Below are 16,023 nucleotides of genomic sequence, written 5' to 3' on the forward strand. Positions count from 1 at the left end.
CTGGCAAATGGTTTTCTGGCAAATGTCATACAATCCTTTAAAAATAAAAATAACTTGAAAACAGCTTGTCCGATCATTCTGGTGTCTTTGGCAAAGTTTTAGGTAATCAATGGGGCTATGTGAAAAAACATACACTATGAAAAAATTAAACATTGAAAATAAAATTTGAAAATCGATTTTTTCAAAAAAGAATTTTTCAATACTTTTTATTTTTTTATATGTAGTCATATTGTTTATGAAAGAATGAGTCAACCATACTTCAATATATGTTATAGCGGAAGATTAATATGAATCTCTGCACAGTGAGTCAAGATGAGCAAAAATGAAAAGAAAAAAAATGGAAAATGCAGGTAATTCCCGGACCGTAAGTAAATTAATTTCAGATAAATATTCGTGCAACGATCGCGTGTTATAGTTAACTAGTAGCATAGAAGAGGAGGAGAATAATTAATCATAGTCTGGAGACAAAAAAAATTAAATCAGCATCAATTATAAATCAAACTGTTCCAAAAAAACTCCAGTACCCCCAGCCCCTTAAACTTTAGACGTCATTGTTGAATGACCCCTAGTGTTGAAATCAAAAGATAGATTTGAGAAATACAAAATCGGCTGAAGTTTTCAAGAAAATTCACTGTTAGGACTTAACAATTGTAACTCCTGGCTATATTTCTTAATTCATGTAAGCCCAAAACATAGTTAATATAAGTTCACATACTGCAACCAATACCAAAAGGTTGAAAAATGCAAACGTGTCCTCTACTATTGGTTTGTTACAAGGATTTGTGAATTTATTTTCAATATTTGTCCATTCTTAGGTGCTATATTGAATAAAAGCCTTCCGCTGTAACATATGTCAAATATTAGTATGGTTGAAAGATTCTTTCCCAAAATAGTAGACCCTGAGGTTGTATTTCGGAGAATAAATTATTTGATATTGTCTCCCACAACCTTTCTTCTTCTTCGTCTTCTTATTGGCATTACATCCCCACACTGGGACAGGGCCGCCTCGCAGCTTAGTGTTCATTAAGCACTTCCACAGTTATTAACTGCGAGGTTTCTAAGCCAGGTTACTATTTTTGCATTCGTATATCATGAGGCTAGCACGACGATACTTTTATGCCCAAGGAAGTCGAGACAATTTCCAATACGAAAATTGCCTAGACCGGCACCGGGAATCTAACCCAGCCAGTCTTGCTTTGTAGACGCGCGGAGGAAAAATAAAGCCCTTAGCATGAAAATGACCCTATACCATGAAAATGACCAACCACTGCCTCATTACTAGCATCTTGGACAATAAATATCGATAATTTCAGTAACATTTGATTCTATGTTAAATAGATTTGAAAAACATTCGCAAAAGACTGGAAATTTAAAAAATCGGTTTGTTTTATCTTCAAACCGTTGTATCTCAGAAATGGCTACATTTAGAAAAAAAATTACCTTTTCCATTGGAAATTTAACGTACTTTCATAAAATCGAATTGATAAAAACGTAAAAATAATATTTCAACCATTTTTGAAAAACTACACACTTAAAGTCATTCACACAATTTTGTGTTTCGTTCACACAAAACGGGCCTAACCTGGAACAACACATATTATGAGTAACTGCCATGTTACTCATTTTAGTGTAATTGACGGTTAACGATTTCCGATGAGTTCGTTTCACACAGTGAGAGAGCGGTCGGAAAACGGACCTAACCTCAATTATATTTTTTCATGTAAATTGAAAATTATCGCAACATTTTTATACTATTCTAGAGTCCCCATTTGTTTCGATATGACCAAACTAAAGTGAGATGTTTATAGTCGCACAGTTTAGTTGTATCGTATCGAAACATAACGAAAATCCACAGAAAAAGTAATTTTCGTTGCGGTGCATGCCGGACGCAACCGCCATCATGGAGATCAAAATGGACTTGACAGTTCGAAGCAAAGTTTCTTACACATATTAAAAGAATACATAATTTTCACACAGATTGCTATTCTCTCGTGTCATCGTCGTCATGTGTGATGCGATGTGTAATTTACTTTAAGCGTGCAACTCAACGATTCACTCTCACGCTCTCTTATATATAACACGCTTAAAGTAAATTACACATCGCATGAATAATTTTCACACATGACGATGATGACACGAGAGAATAGCAATCTGTGTGAAAATTATGTGTAAGACATGCACAGTCGCTGTGTAATGTCTTTTATTCTTTTAATATGTGTAAGCAACTTTGCTTCGAACTGTCAAGTCCATTTTGATCGCCATGATGGCGGTTGCGTCCGGCATGCATCGCAACGAAAATCACTTTTTCTGAGGATTTTCGTCATGTTTCGATACGATACAACCAAAATGTGCGACTATAAGCATCACACTTTAGTTTGGTCACATCGAAACAAATGGGGACCTCTGAAATAGTATAAAAATGTTGCGATTATTTTCAATTTAAATGAAAAAATATAATTGAGGTTAGGTCCGTTTTTCGACCGCTCTCTCACTGTGTGAAATGAACTCATCGGAAATCGTTAACCGTCAATTACACTAAAATGTGTAACATGGCAGTTACTCATAAAATGTGTTGTTCCAGATTAGGCCCGTTTTGTGTGATCGAAACACAAAATTGTGTGAATGACTTTAAGCGTGAAAAGAGCGTGAGAGTAAATCGTTGATTTCCCCTCTGGGAAAAATGTTGCAAAAGGCAGTTTCTTTTTGAAAACTAAAGCGAAATACAACCAAATAAAGCATCCACCGGATATAGTTATGTTTTCGTTATTGGATGATGTAGTTTTGAAACAAAAATATTTTCCCCATCCATTTGGAGACTGCTTTTTCTCCTCGGTGGGTGGTTTTATTACTGGGGGGTGGTACGAGCACGTGGCCGTTTTTCTCGTCAATGACTGGATGACGGTAATTTGAGCCTTAAGTAATAGAATTGTTATCCAACACATTCAACTACGTGGAGAATAAAGCATGATGCAAGATATGTCGATCATAGTAGTCATTAAAGAAATCGACCAGTCAGCAGGACCAACATGCGTAGAAATCTGCAAACATGGGCTATATTTTACGGCATAACTGTACCGCTAAATTATTTCCATGATTTGGGCCGTAAATTATATTTATGTTTTCCAAACATGAATGATTTCAATAGAATGGAGCTCACCCATTAGTCTAGTGATGTAAATTTCTTAAATCTACTACCCGGTAGAAGCCAGAAATGAAAATTGCAGTTGTATTCTACATGCGATTTTCTCAGTTGCATTTTTTAGAATTTGGTACAAGTATGCGTAGAACGGCAGTGTACAACGGTCTGAAACGCGTAGCAATAAAAGTTGGACTGCACAGCAAATAGTTTTGAAAATTCAACGACGTGTCAAATTGCAGCTTATCCCTTCAAACGAATAAACATTGGATATTCAATTAAATTTAACTGAGTTTTACAAGCAAGCACAGTTTAAATTTATTTCGATTTAAAAGGACAGTTAGATCGATTGAATGTTACGTTTATTTGCATGCTCCAAATATGTGCATGAACATACATTTAAAATCACAACATATTTTTATCTGTGTGGTAGTGAATGCGTCAAAGACAAAGTACATGCTTGTGGGCGGACCCGAGCGCGACAGGGCCCGCCTGGGAAGCAGTGTTACGATAGACGGGGTTACCTTCGAGGTGGTCGAGGAATTCGTCTACCTTGGGTCCTTGCTAACGGCTGATAACAATGTTAGTCGTGAAATACGAAGACGCATCATCTGTGGACGTCGGGCCTACTAAAAGCTCCAGACTGCGGCCAAAAAAGATTTGCCACCGCACCAAATGTGTCATGTACAAGACGCTGATAAGAACGGTAGTTCTCTACGGACTATGACATGAAATATGGACTATGCACGAGGAGGACTTGCAAGCACTCGGAGTATTCGAGAGACGGGTGCTTAGGACCTTTTGAGGTGTGCAAGAAGACGATGTGTGGCGGCGAAGAATGAACCACGAGCTTGCCCAGCTCTACGGCGAACCCAGTACCAGAAGGTAGCTAAAGCCGCAACACAGCAACCCTGCACAGATGGTGTTCGCTTCCGATCTGGCAAGTACAAGACGACGTGGAGCGCTGCGAGCGAGGTGGGCAGACCAGGTGCAAAACGACTTGGCGAGCGTGGGGCGTATTCGAAGATGCAGAACCGTGTATTGTGGCGTCAAATTGTTGATTCAGTGTTATCTGTTTAGACGTAGACTAAATAAATGAATGAACGTAACGTAACAGATCCCATCACCATGAACCTGCCATAATCATCTCCTGCACTACAAGTCGTCTCGCCCCTGAGCCTAGTGCAGGTGATGGTGTTGTCCAAACTGCCCTTCATGGAAAGTATCCTACTGTTATCGACAATTCTCGTCCTGATACATATAATGATATACATTTTAAGGACCTACTATTGTATTATTAAAATCCTGGCGGGATCAACAGTTTACTTGTCGAGAATAAGTTGGCACTTATTGAAGATTGTTACGATATTTATGCTTTCACTGAAAGCTAGCTGAACGGAAACATATATTCTTCTATTATTTAGCATTACATCCTCCCATTGGTAGTTTAGTGTTTAGTAATTACTTCCACAGTTATTCACTGCGAAGCATTTAGGCTCAAGTTATCATTTTTGCATTCGTATATCGTGAAACGAACGCGATGCTTTGTAGCCGCCCGCCTAACCGCTAGGCTAAGAAAGGTTCCAGGAACACTTCATCTAATCTGATTTTATAGACTCTTACACCGTTTGCCGACCAGATCGGTCGCCGTCGAATAGCTATAAAATCATTGAAGAAGGCGTGATGCTGTTCGCTTCCCGTAAGCTTGATCCTCCAGAAAACTCGGAAATTTAATATGTTTGGGACGAAATTGCCACCATTGATACAACACTTTACATCTGCACTGTATACATTCCATCCGACCGGCAAAACTACAAGATTTACCATTACGCGTTTACCATTACGTCCGGTGTCCCGCAAGGAAGTGTACTTGTACCTTTAATCTTTGTACTGTTTATAAACGACCTATGTAGTCGGCTAAAATCGGGCCAGTTACTGTATGCTGACGACCTAAAAATATTTGAAGTAATCTCATCGCATCTCGATTGTTGTGCGCTTCAAGCCGATATAGACGAACTCCAACTGTGGTGTTCGGAAAATGGAATGGCCCTCAACATAAGCAAATGCAAAGCTATATCGTTTTCTCGCCGAAATACACGTATCGAAAATGGGTATACGATAGGATCCACTCAATTAGAACGTGTAGATTTGATCCGCGATTTGGGGGTGACCATTGATACCAAGCTACGTTTTAATGAGCACATCAGCATGACTACCGCGAAAGCATTTGCTGCATTGGGTTTCATTCGTCGAAATACAAAGGACTTCACGGACATCTATGCACTCAAAGCACTGTACTGTTCAACGGTGCAAAGTATCTTGGAGTATGCAGTATGTGTGTGGTCCCCATACCACGTGACACAATCTATCAGGATTGAAAAGGTTCAACGATGTTTCATCAGATACGCCCTCCGTCGGCTTCCCTGGAATGATCCTGTAAACCTTCCGGACTATTCCAGCCGCTGCAAACTTATAGGCCTGGAGACACTTGCGCTTCGTCGGACTAATCTGCAAAGGCTGTTTGTTTTTGATATTTTAAAAAATGTCGGACACTGCCCATATTTATTGCAAAACGTTACGTTTTACGCTCCTTCTCGGCATCTGCGTAAACGCGATCTTATTATGATTCAGCGTCACAGGACGTCATATGGTTTTAACAATCCTCTGGAAAACTGTTTTCGGTCGTTTAATAGTGTAAGTGCTGTTTTTGATTTTAATGTGTCTAAACTAGTTTTTAAGAATAGAATAAGAAATATTAGATAAGAAGCAGTCTGAGGAGTTTTTTTTTATAATTCAAGACGAAGAAATAAATAAATAAATAAAAGATGAGTGCTGTCGCAACTAGGTCTCAGAGACAATATCATCATTCCAGAAGATTTCAACCTGAGTATGATCTCATGGCAATGAAATTCACAGGAACACAGTAAGTCAATCTAACTTATAGTGTCAAAATTTAGAATTGTTTCATTGTCGAATTGCCTAAAGCCGAAATTAAAGAGCATGAAAAAATCTGTAATCTTATATCACCAAGAGCAGAATCGCATATATCTATAATTTTGACAATGCTAATTTTTAGGAGCAGTCACATTCATTTCACATTAGCACCATTATTTCACCTGTATCTGCTAATTTATCAGTGTAGATACCTTTATATGCGTGCCTGCAAAATTATAACGCATTATTTTTGGACAAGCCGTAAGTCAAGCGTGGTGATGTGTGAACTTCGGGTTTCCCGGGTACTTCGGAGTTTATTTGTATCAAATTACGGTCTTTCGCATTACTAAATAATTTTCCAACGAAAACACATAAAGCCGTTCGTTGACATGAAAGTTGTCTCAGAAATTTTAGTCTGGGGCCGTGGTGTTGGGAGGGATCATTGGTGCTGGAAACAGCTCTCATAGCGATGGGCGATATGCAGAAGCACGTGGTGGCCGAGCAATGAAAGAATGTGCAGGTTGTGGATCAAAGACCGGTTTTTCAATTTTGGTATAATCAACGTCCACAGCCTAAACTCCCGAACTTCAGCTCTCCAAGCCACGACGTTCAGATTTTAATACTCAGGTTGATTAGAAGGAGGACTTAAGACCGCGTATTGTAAAGTTTCCGAACACAAACGGCATACGACTACAGTCCCATCCCGATTTTGGCAACACCCGTTTTTGACAACATTTTCTTCCCGATTTTGGCTACAACCTCGAACATATATTTTTTTATTACTTTTTAGAGCAAAAACCTTTTTATTAATATGTTAAATGATAAACAAAACCAAAAGTGAATGTCATTAAGGTTTATATGCATATTATGGGCTATGTACGAATACTTTCACTGAATTAATGAACCACCGCTCTTATTACCGCTCATTGCAAACAATGTCTATTGAAAATTTTCTGCTCTTTTTTTCACGTTTTCCATGTTCCTATTTACACTACCTTAATCTAACCAGCCCACCGTAGAATGTCGTATTTTTTGCATCTCACTGATTTTGTCGTCGATAAGATGACTCACATCGTTGTACATAGTACAACACTTATTAAGCGAAGCCCGCTGTTTACATCACAATGCAACCGATACTGCATGAGTGATCCAGGAACAAGCAACCCCCGTAGGTTTAATTGCTAGTGATTGGCACATTCGATTTTCTAAATGCGCTGTCTAGCCATCAAGTCGTTTTGCTCATTACGCGCCTCTTTTCTGGTATCAGCCGAGAAACTGTCATTTTATCATTTTATCCGTCTTTCTGCTGAATTCCCGTATAGAAAATAAGCAACAATTTTATTTCAAAGAGTCTTATTGTTTAAAATTTACGCAAATTTGTCTAGCGATTAATATCAGAACACTGTTGGCTTTTCCATTTTCCTGATGTGTCAATTGCATAACAAGCCTTTTCATTCCAGCATGTTTCCCAATAGTTCAAAAGTAATGGCAAGAGTTTGGTAACATATAACCGTAAGGCTCTCGAGTAGGCTTTATTCACTTAAATCAGATCAAGAGAAAATATCGGTTTAATCTAAGCCTTCTTGATGCTCTGCCGCGAGGCAAGTTATGAGCTTCCTAAGATCTTTGAAATTGAACGTTCGATGATTCACCGTTTAATGATCTTCAACGATCACCAATGGAAGCTGATTGCGTATCACTTGGTAACCCAACAATGAGCGTCGTTCAGGTGCGCTGATAAAAGAAGCCATTCAAGCATTCTAAAAATGAAGACCTCTATGAGTCTGGAACTCTAGTACACTGAATGGGAGGCGTTGATACTTTCTCTCGACTATCTTATCACCTTGAAAAAAGGGCGAATAAAGGAGAACACATGATGTGGTTTGATTGTTTGGTTTCATTGAGTGTTCTGTTTTGTGATGGCGAAGTATCAGAAGTGGAGTACCTCCTGTGAAGTTCCCATGAGATCGCTGGTGTAATTCTAGCTGCTTCGATAGGCGAGTATGCGTCACATGTTGTTTTATTATTATTTATTCAGCCTAAGGCCAGAGTGGCCTCTGCGGTACATAACAGTCGTCTCCGTCCACTGCTATACGTTACCAGTCACGCATCACGCAGTCTACGGAGGGTCTGTAAATCGTCTTCTACCTGATCGATCCACCTTGATCGCTGCACACCTCGACTTTTTACTCCAAGTGCGCGTAGGTCCTCCACAAACATTGTCCAGATCTCGTACGTACGCTTCCCTGCCACGTTTCGTCTCCGAATTTGTCTGCTGATATCGTTATCGGAGGTCAAGTGAGCCCAAGTACACGAATTCTTCAACCACCTTGATTTTGTCGAATAGCCGTTGTCTTCTCTTGAGCCTACTTTGTCTTCAACGTGTTAATCACTAGCCCGATCTGCTTTGCTTCCCTGTTTAGTCTGATGTAGGATTCTTCCATCTTTTCAAAGTTATAATAATGAAAGTAGTGCATGGAGAACTGGAGTGAGATGACCTGCAGCGAGAACCAGTAAGTTGACTGCTATCGAGTGTCATAGGTGGCATGCCGCAAATGGTCTTTCAGCTTCCACTTGGCCACTCGTAGTGCGAGGTGCACATAGTGCTCATGGATCTATCATTGCATAGCATAGCATAGCATATGTGATTGTACAAATCGTGGGTGGCTATACAATGCTCAATTGAGCAATCTACTGTATATTGTCGCAAATTGGTACTTGGGATTAGTATCTTTTCCTATACAGTAGCAGTTGTATACCTGGCCACGTCCTTACAATCACGGAAGGAAGGGAAGGAATGTTAGTTCAACATCTACTAGTGAAGATGCAGGGAACCCATACTACCTTCATAGATGTCTCGGGAAGGAAAATTTGTGTTAGTGGGTAAGGTGAATAATAGGGAGCTCTATTCGACAATATAGAGCGTTTGTCAATAACAGTATATGCTGAAACACGTCCGATCACGCACCATTTGTTTACTCATAGTGCTCATGGATCATTGCCGCCTGAAATATTCCTGGGTTGAGTGCTAGGAGACCGACTAGTGCAAAGGGATTTGTTTTTAGTGAGTCGAGTGTAGTTAACCCATACTCACACTACATTGGATACGCTTGACCAATTTTCTAAAACAATGGAACGTCTTATGTCTTGCGTTCGTTGTCAGCGAAAATTGTGCACAGAACTTTACTCTTAATCACACCGACCACAAGAAAGTTTGCCTTCATCAATTTCCATTATATAAGAATCCGAAATTTGTAGCACATTTAGTCATCTTGTATCCGTCGGACCATTTGATTTATATAGTGAATTATGATAAAAACAAGCATTTTCGGGACTAAAATTCATATGAGATGTCAGATTGAAGTCAGCACTTCAATGGACTACTATAGAAACGTTTTTTTATCACTACAATGTTTTGTAAGGACATGGCCGACGCTATTGTTAATTTCAAATATTATTTATTATTAAATTTGTAATATGAAATTGTAATTAGTCAATTATCAATTAGTTACATTATCTTTTGATTACAATTCTTGAGTTTGATTCAATTTTGTTTAAGCTACAATCTCCGAGTTATGAATAATAACGCAAAAATGACAATTATAATGCACATGCATCATTTAAACACACTCCACATACTTTGTAGTACACAGGCATGGGAAAATCAAATTTTCAAATAATCGAGGATGAGCAACACTCTCATGCGATCACAAATCCAAATTATCAATTGATAAAAACTCGCTAGCGAGTGAGAATCGTTCGACAATTGTATCTCGATTTAAGCACTTACCGTTACTTTTTGAGCTTATTTCTCTACATAACAATAAAACACAATGCCAAGCATCAGAATGACCTTCATTGTTGACATTAAATTTTTATTGGAAAGGTTTAAATTTAATTGATAATTTTGTGTTTATTATCAATTGATTCCAAAATTTGAAAAGTTATCGCCAAAGAAAACTCGCCTACTTTTCACACCTGAGATGTTATCAAATGATAACTCCAATCATTATCGTGTGCGAATGATTCAACACAACTCTGGTAGTACATATTCTAACTATTTAGCTTCAATCATGCAAACAAAAAAAATGAAATTTTGTATGAAATTTTTTTTCCGTTTTTGGCAACATTAAAATCCGGTCGAGTTGCCAAAATCGGGAAGGGACTGTAATTGATTTCGCCGCCTACAAGCAGGCATTACAATATCATCTGATCACAGGATATTATATTTGCTTGTGCAAAGATATTATCCCTAACCAAAGAGCGCTCTGGAAAGATATTATCATTATTTGAGCATTTCATGATGATTCTGATAGCCAGCGTAGTTCGGGGTTTGTTCACGTTGCGAAGTGAAAAAATGTTTCTCCATGACGAACATTGTACTCAGATTACTGAGCGGATAGATAACTAAGGTCGATATCCCATAATTTAATTAGTATCTTTGCTCAAAAGATCAAATGATAGGATGGTTTGTAATTTAACGAATTTATTTATTTCGTCAAACATAATGTACAATAATGTACTAATGATGCTTTTTCAATTATTGGATGTCTATAAGGCTATAAGCATACATCGCCCTTACCGCTAGGCTAAGGGGCCCTCCTTAGCCGTGCAGTAAGACGCGCAGCTACAAAGCAAGACCATGCTGAGGGTGTCTGGGTTCGATTCCCGGTGCCGGTCTTGTCAATTTTCGGTTTGGAAATTGTCTCGACTCCCCTGGGCATAAAATATCATCGTGTTGGCCTCATGATATATTAATACAAAAATGGTAATTGGTTTACCGAAAATCAAAAATACTGAACCGGATTACACTTTGCATATTTCGACACTCGAATTGCCAGAACCATCTAAAACAACTCTTGAAACATTAGAGACAGATTATGAACTGCTACCTGAGGAGCGTGCACAGTTGGTGAGGGCAGTCAAGCAGTTTGCCATTCTTGTATACTGCACGCTTAAAGTCATTCACACAATTTTGTGTTTCGATCACACAAAACGGGCCTAATCTGGAACAACACATTTTATGAGTAACTGCCATGTTACACATTTTAGTGTAATTGACGGTTAACGATTTCCGATGAGTTCATTTCACACAGTGAGAGAGCGGTCGAAAAACGGACCTAACCTCAATTATATTTTTTCATTTAAATTGAAAATAATCGCAACATTTTTATACTATTTCAGAGGAGTCCCCATTTGTTTCGATATGACCAAACTAAAGTGTGATGCTTATAGTCGCACATTTTAGTTGTATCGTATCGAAACATGACGAAAATCCTCAGAAAAAGTAATTTTCGTTGCGATGCATGCCGGACGCAACCGCCATCATGGCGATCAAAATGGACTTGACAGTTCGAAGCAAAGTTGCTTACACATATTAAAAGAATAAAAGACATTACACAGCGACTGTGCATGTCTTACACATAATTTTCACACAGATTGCTATTCTCTCGTGTCATCATCGTCATGTGTGAAAATTATTCATGCGATGTGTAATTTACTTTAAGCGTGTAGCAAATGAACGCGATCGAGGAGTGTTCGAGCAATTGGGTTAGCGTTTTGATTACAGTTGGAGAAGCTAACGGTAAACTACGTGTTTACTATCGTACCTATTATTCACCTGGAACGAAGAGGCGGAGAAAGCCTATGGGAGCATAAAAGCTCAATTCATTTCGGCATAGATTCTTGGGAACCCATATTATAAAAAGCTACATGTATCTGTAAGCAGGTTCTATCGAAGCAACCGCGTGCCGCACAAAGCGTACTAGCCTAGTCCTAGGATGGAGCATTGAACAAGTTTGAATAGAATGAATAGAATGAGGCGTGACTCCAACAGCGTCTGCTCTTGCATCCAGCGGCTGTATGAGAATCAATGTCTAAGAAGGCAGTCCCATCGCGGTCCATAGGGATGGGCCAACAACCTATTGGTCTGATTGTACTGATTTTAGGACATCGACTCTTTGCGCGACAACGGACACTAATAGGAACATGGAACGTTTTAACTCTAGCCCAGCAGGGTAACTTGGCACAACTTGCCAAAGAGGCACCTCGTATGAAGTTTGAGATCCAGGGACTGAGTGCAGTTCGTTGTCCAAAATTTTGAGAGCATAGAACGCCATTAGGAAAAATTCTGCTATACTCTGGCTTACGATGTGAGCACGCTACCCGGCATCGCAGAACCTCTACAGCCAACTCAATAGCGTCGTAGATAGGATTCCAAAGGGCGATAACAATATCTGTATGGGCGATTCAAAGCGAAGATCGGATCCGACAACTCGAACCATGAGCGCATCTTGGGACGCCTAATGTCGCTTTCGATTTTGCGGTATAGCTGCACTCATGCTACACTTTTGCACCAAAAATGATCGTTTTTAATGTTGGTGCTACTGTAGCACCTGGTGTCACCACTGTAGCATTTTTCTTGCATTGAAACAAACAGTGTAGCACCAGAAAAAAATGTAAATTTGCCGGTGTAGTTTCTGTATTTCTGCGGTTGTTATTGTTTTCTTTTTATGGTATACAACAAACTAACCCAACTACAATAAAAAACGTTCGTTTTTGCCGTGCAAAGTGGTGCACTAAACGGTGTAGCTACACCTCAAAAACGAAAACTACGCAGAAATGAACGAACGTTTTGTGTTCGCAGAATTGTGTGGTAACAACGATATGGTGATTGGGGCATCGCTCTTCCCGCATCGATCGGTTCACAAGTTCACGTGGGTCTCCCGTGACGGCCTACTAGAAAATCGAATCAACCACATCTGCGTCAGTCGAAAATGGAAACGGAACCTTCTGTATGTACGGAATAAGCGTAGTGCCGATATCGCGTCACCTCATCATTGGCGAAAAACGCCTGCGCATTGCGCAGATTATCGGATTATCGAACAAATTGATGTTTCGGGAACAGTAGGTTGTTGGCCCAAGGTTCCCTATCCACCGGGATGGGGCTGCCATCTTAGGTATAGCTTCCGGGGAATAGCATTTCATACTCAGCCGCTGGATGCCAGAACAGACGCTGTTGGAGCTGCACCTCCTTGGTGAACAGACGCTCGGTCAGTCGGGTCAAATTTGTTTAAAGTCCCACCCAACACCAGGACTAGGCTAGTGCGCTTTGAGCGACACACGGTCGCTTTGATAAGGCCTGCTTGGGGACACATGCAGCTTTTCATAGGAGTTCAACAGATATTCCACATAATGTACATATGTATTTATTTCGGATTTTTTTCAGAACATTGTAATTTAATGACCATGTCGGGTGGCCAATACCCGAAACATAGGCAATTAACTTTGATTGAACTGAATTTATTTGGGATTGTATCGTTTGATCTTTAGAGTAAAGAGAAGTTGTTATCTCGAAGAATTGTCTTTCGATTGATTGGGGAAGAAGAAAAACTTAATGTGAGTTACCATAACCATTAATTCAAGCACAATAATTAATTATTACAAATCTAACTATAATAGATTTAAGTTGTCTACACAATTCTATCATAGCAAAAACTATCCCCCAGATTTCATTAAAAAATATTCGCGTTAGCTCGTGGCAAGTCCAGAGTTATTCTTGGCTTGTAGTGGACAAGTGACTGCATAGCCAATTCCTTCTCATTCTCGATAGACCGTAAGGATGTGGCCAGCGCTATTATTGACCATATACAATTTTACTGTTCTCGGACATCCAATCAGTTTAACATGTTATAATACGTGAAGCCAAATGGTGGTACCAAGATCAAGATCGGATCAAGAATATATGTATCAGTAAAGGGCACTGAACGGGTGCATGTATTCATTAATAGATGCCAGCGATACAGAATTCGTACCTAGTGACCTCACAACTGGGAAAGAAATTCGAAAACGGAAGTGGTGCTGGGTAGGCCATACCTTACTTAGGGTCGGAAACGAAATCTGACGCAGAGGTAGACACCGAGACTGATGGCGACATAGCTTCCATAAAGTTGTGTAAGAAGACGACTTGAATCTAACAGGTTAAGGCTAATACTGGACATAGCCCAGGATAGCGATCTATTATCTTTTTACCCCATATAATCATAATAAAAAAAATTCATTGGTTCGGAATCACGAAATTCTAAACCTTATACGAAATTGGAGGAATATCTCACAAGACCAATGAAAATGTAGTCCTGCAATACGCCCGGTAAATACTACGCATAAACCATCCTTGTAATCTTCCAGGATAGATAATTTTTCTAGTACCTACAAGCAATTAGAACAAAACAATAAATAGAATCAATGAAATAGGGCCTGACCGTAATTCTAAGTAATTATCTGAGTGTAATTTCTGAATGTATAATGTAGTAAGAAATAATCGAGAGGAAATCATTTAATATCATGTGAAGCCCCACCACAGGAACGACAGCGACATTAGTCATCAAACTAAAAACAAATTGCACACATCAACTCCATCGTCATCACCACACGCAGCTTCGACTGTCGATGCAGCCCCCAACCCAAGAAAGCTGGAATAACAATAATACAAACAATTTCCCTTCATATCCTGGCCCAATGACCCTGAATGTGGCTTGTCTGTGCTGAATGAAATGAGGGAATAGCCCCACATCCTTTTTTTTTGTTGCATATCCTTCTACTTTCTACTCCTACGACCTGGCTGTTTGTGTTGGTGTGCGCGTGGCCGTACAATGCGTTGTGTGTATTTTCCAAAGAATTCGATCCTGTGAAACTGCTCCACAATCCAACAGAGCTTACTCTGCCGCAGCACTGTCTCTTCTTCTGTCGGGAACCACTTTTTTCGCCACCTTTTCTCCCCGCCCGACACTCCGATCGTTCGACCATCTCCCAACACAGAAAGGGCGTAGCAGGCTGTGAAAAAATGTCTGGATCGAATTTCACGCAAATTTTCACCATTTTCATCGGAATTTGTTTTCTTCTGGAAAATCACTAATTCTTATCACTGAATCAAATTCATGCACATGCAATTTATCCGGGAAATCAGCGACGAAATTTTCCCTTTTTCATCACTGGGAGAAAATTTTCCCAATCGATTTCTCGATGACAATGCACCAAAAAATGTAGAAAAGCACTTTTCCCAGCCAATTTGAAACTAAACTACAATCCGCCAGCGGAAATTACCTTTTGAACTAGGTGAGGCTTATCGTTTCGACGCAGAAATTTACTAAATACTCCTTGTCGTCCGGAGCGGAACGGATTTTGCTTTTCTTCAGGAAAAAACTAGCCACTTTTTCTTCACCAACAGAGGCGCACACGCAGATTAACCACGGCAACACACAAGAAACAATCAATCGCGTCCGAGTTCTTTCCGCAGACTGTGAATGGTGATTCGTCTCTGTGCTTGAGCATGGCATCGTTGTTCGCAGATTGGTGAGATTTTCTGAACCTCTCCGAAAGTGAGTCGTGAGAAATTCTGGAACAGTCAAAATTTGATAAAAATGAAACGTCAAAGTGACGTACAAAGAGGCGAACTTAGGAGGTAACACGGAAATTTGAATCAGCTCAGAATCCGTTTCATATTTTACCGATAATTCGACACGGTTGTTTTATAAGGGCCAATGTCGCAAACGTAATCAATGCCTTTTCCTGCAAATTACTCGACAACTAGGACCGCTCCCAGCTAAAAATCACTTGGAACTAGTGGCGCTCCGTACCTTCTATCAAACAGAAGTGGAAAATACCGCCAGAAGTCTCTAATCTCCCTGAAATCACCAGAAGAAGTCAATGTTTACGTTTGCGACTTTCGCCCTTTTGAAACAACAATGTCCAATTAAACACCGCATAATTGTAATTTCTTATTAACGATAACCAGTATATTATATATATAATTGCGAACTGTATGTAGGGATTAAGACCTCGGTCTTCGGTAATCAGATTATAAGCACATTTTGTCTAGAATTTATTATTAGCATTTTTAAATTGCCTTCTTATGCTGTGCTGCAGGATCTGTCAAAGTTAGCACCGTCATCTGT

General features: G+C 39.6%; 1 protein-coding gene across 8 annotated transcripts in view; it reads right to left on the reverse strand.

The window, feature by feature from the left end:
• LOC134205342 (synaptosomal-associated protein 25) overlaps positions 1–15,385 on the reverse strand; it is a 76,318-nt gene extending 60,933 nt beyond the window's left edge. For 4 of the 8 annotated variants that reach the window (XM_062680515.1, XM_062680511.1, XM_062680516.1 and 1 more), the window contains exon 1: positions 15,173–15,385. The gene's annotated coding sequence lies outside the window, so the exon portion shown is untranslated. The remainder of the gene's footprint in view (positions 1–15,172) is intronic. The other 4 variants (XM_062680514.1, XM_062680512.1, XM_062680518.1 and 1 more) reach the window with 2 other exon arrangements.
• Between the last annotated feature and the right edge of the window lie 638 nt (positions 15,386–16,023).

The sequence above is a fragment of the Armigeres subalbatus genome, chromosome 1 (assembly GCF_024139115.2).
Source record: "Armigeres subalbatus isolate Guangzhou_Male chromosome 1, GZ_Asu_2, whole genome shotgun sequence".
In the NCBI taxonomy this organism is placed as follows: Eukaryota; Metazoa; Arthropoda; class Insecta; order Diptera; family Culicidae; genus Armigeres; species Armigeres subalbatus.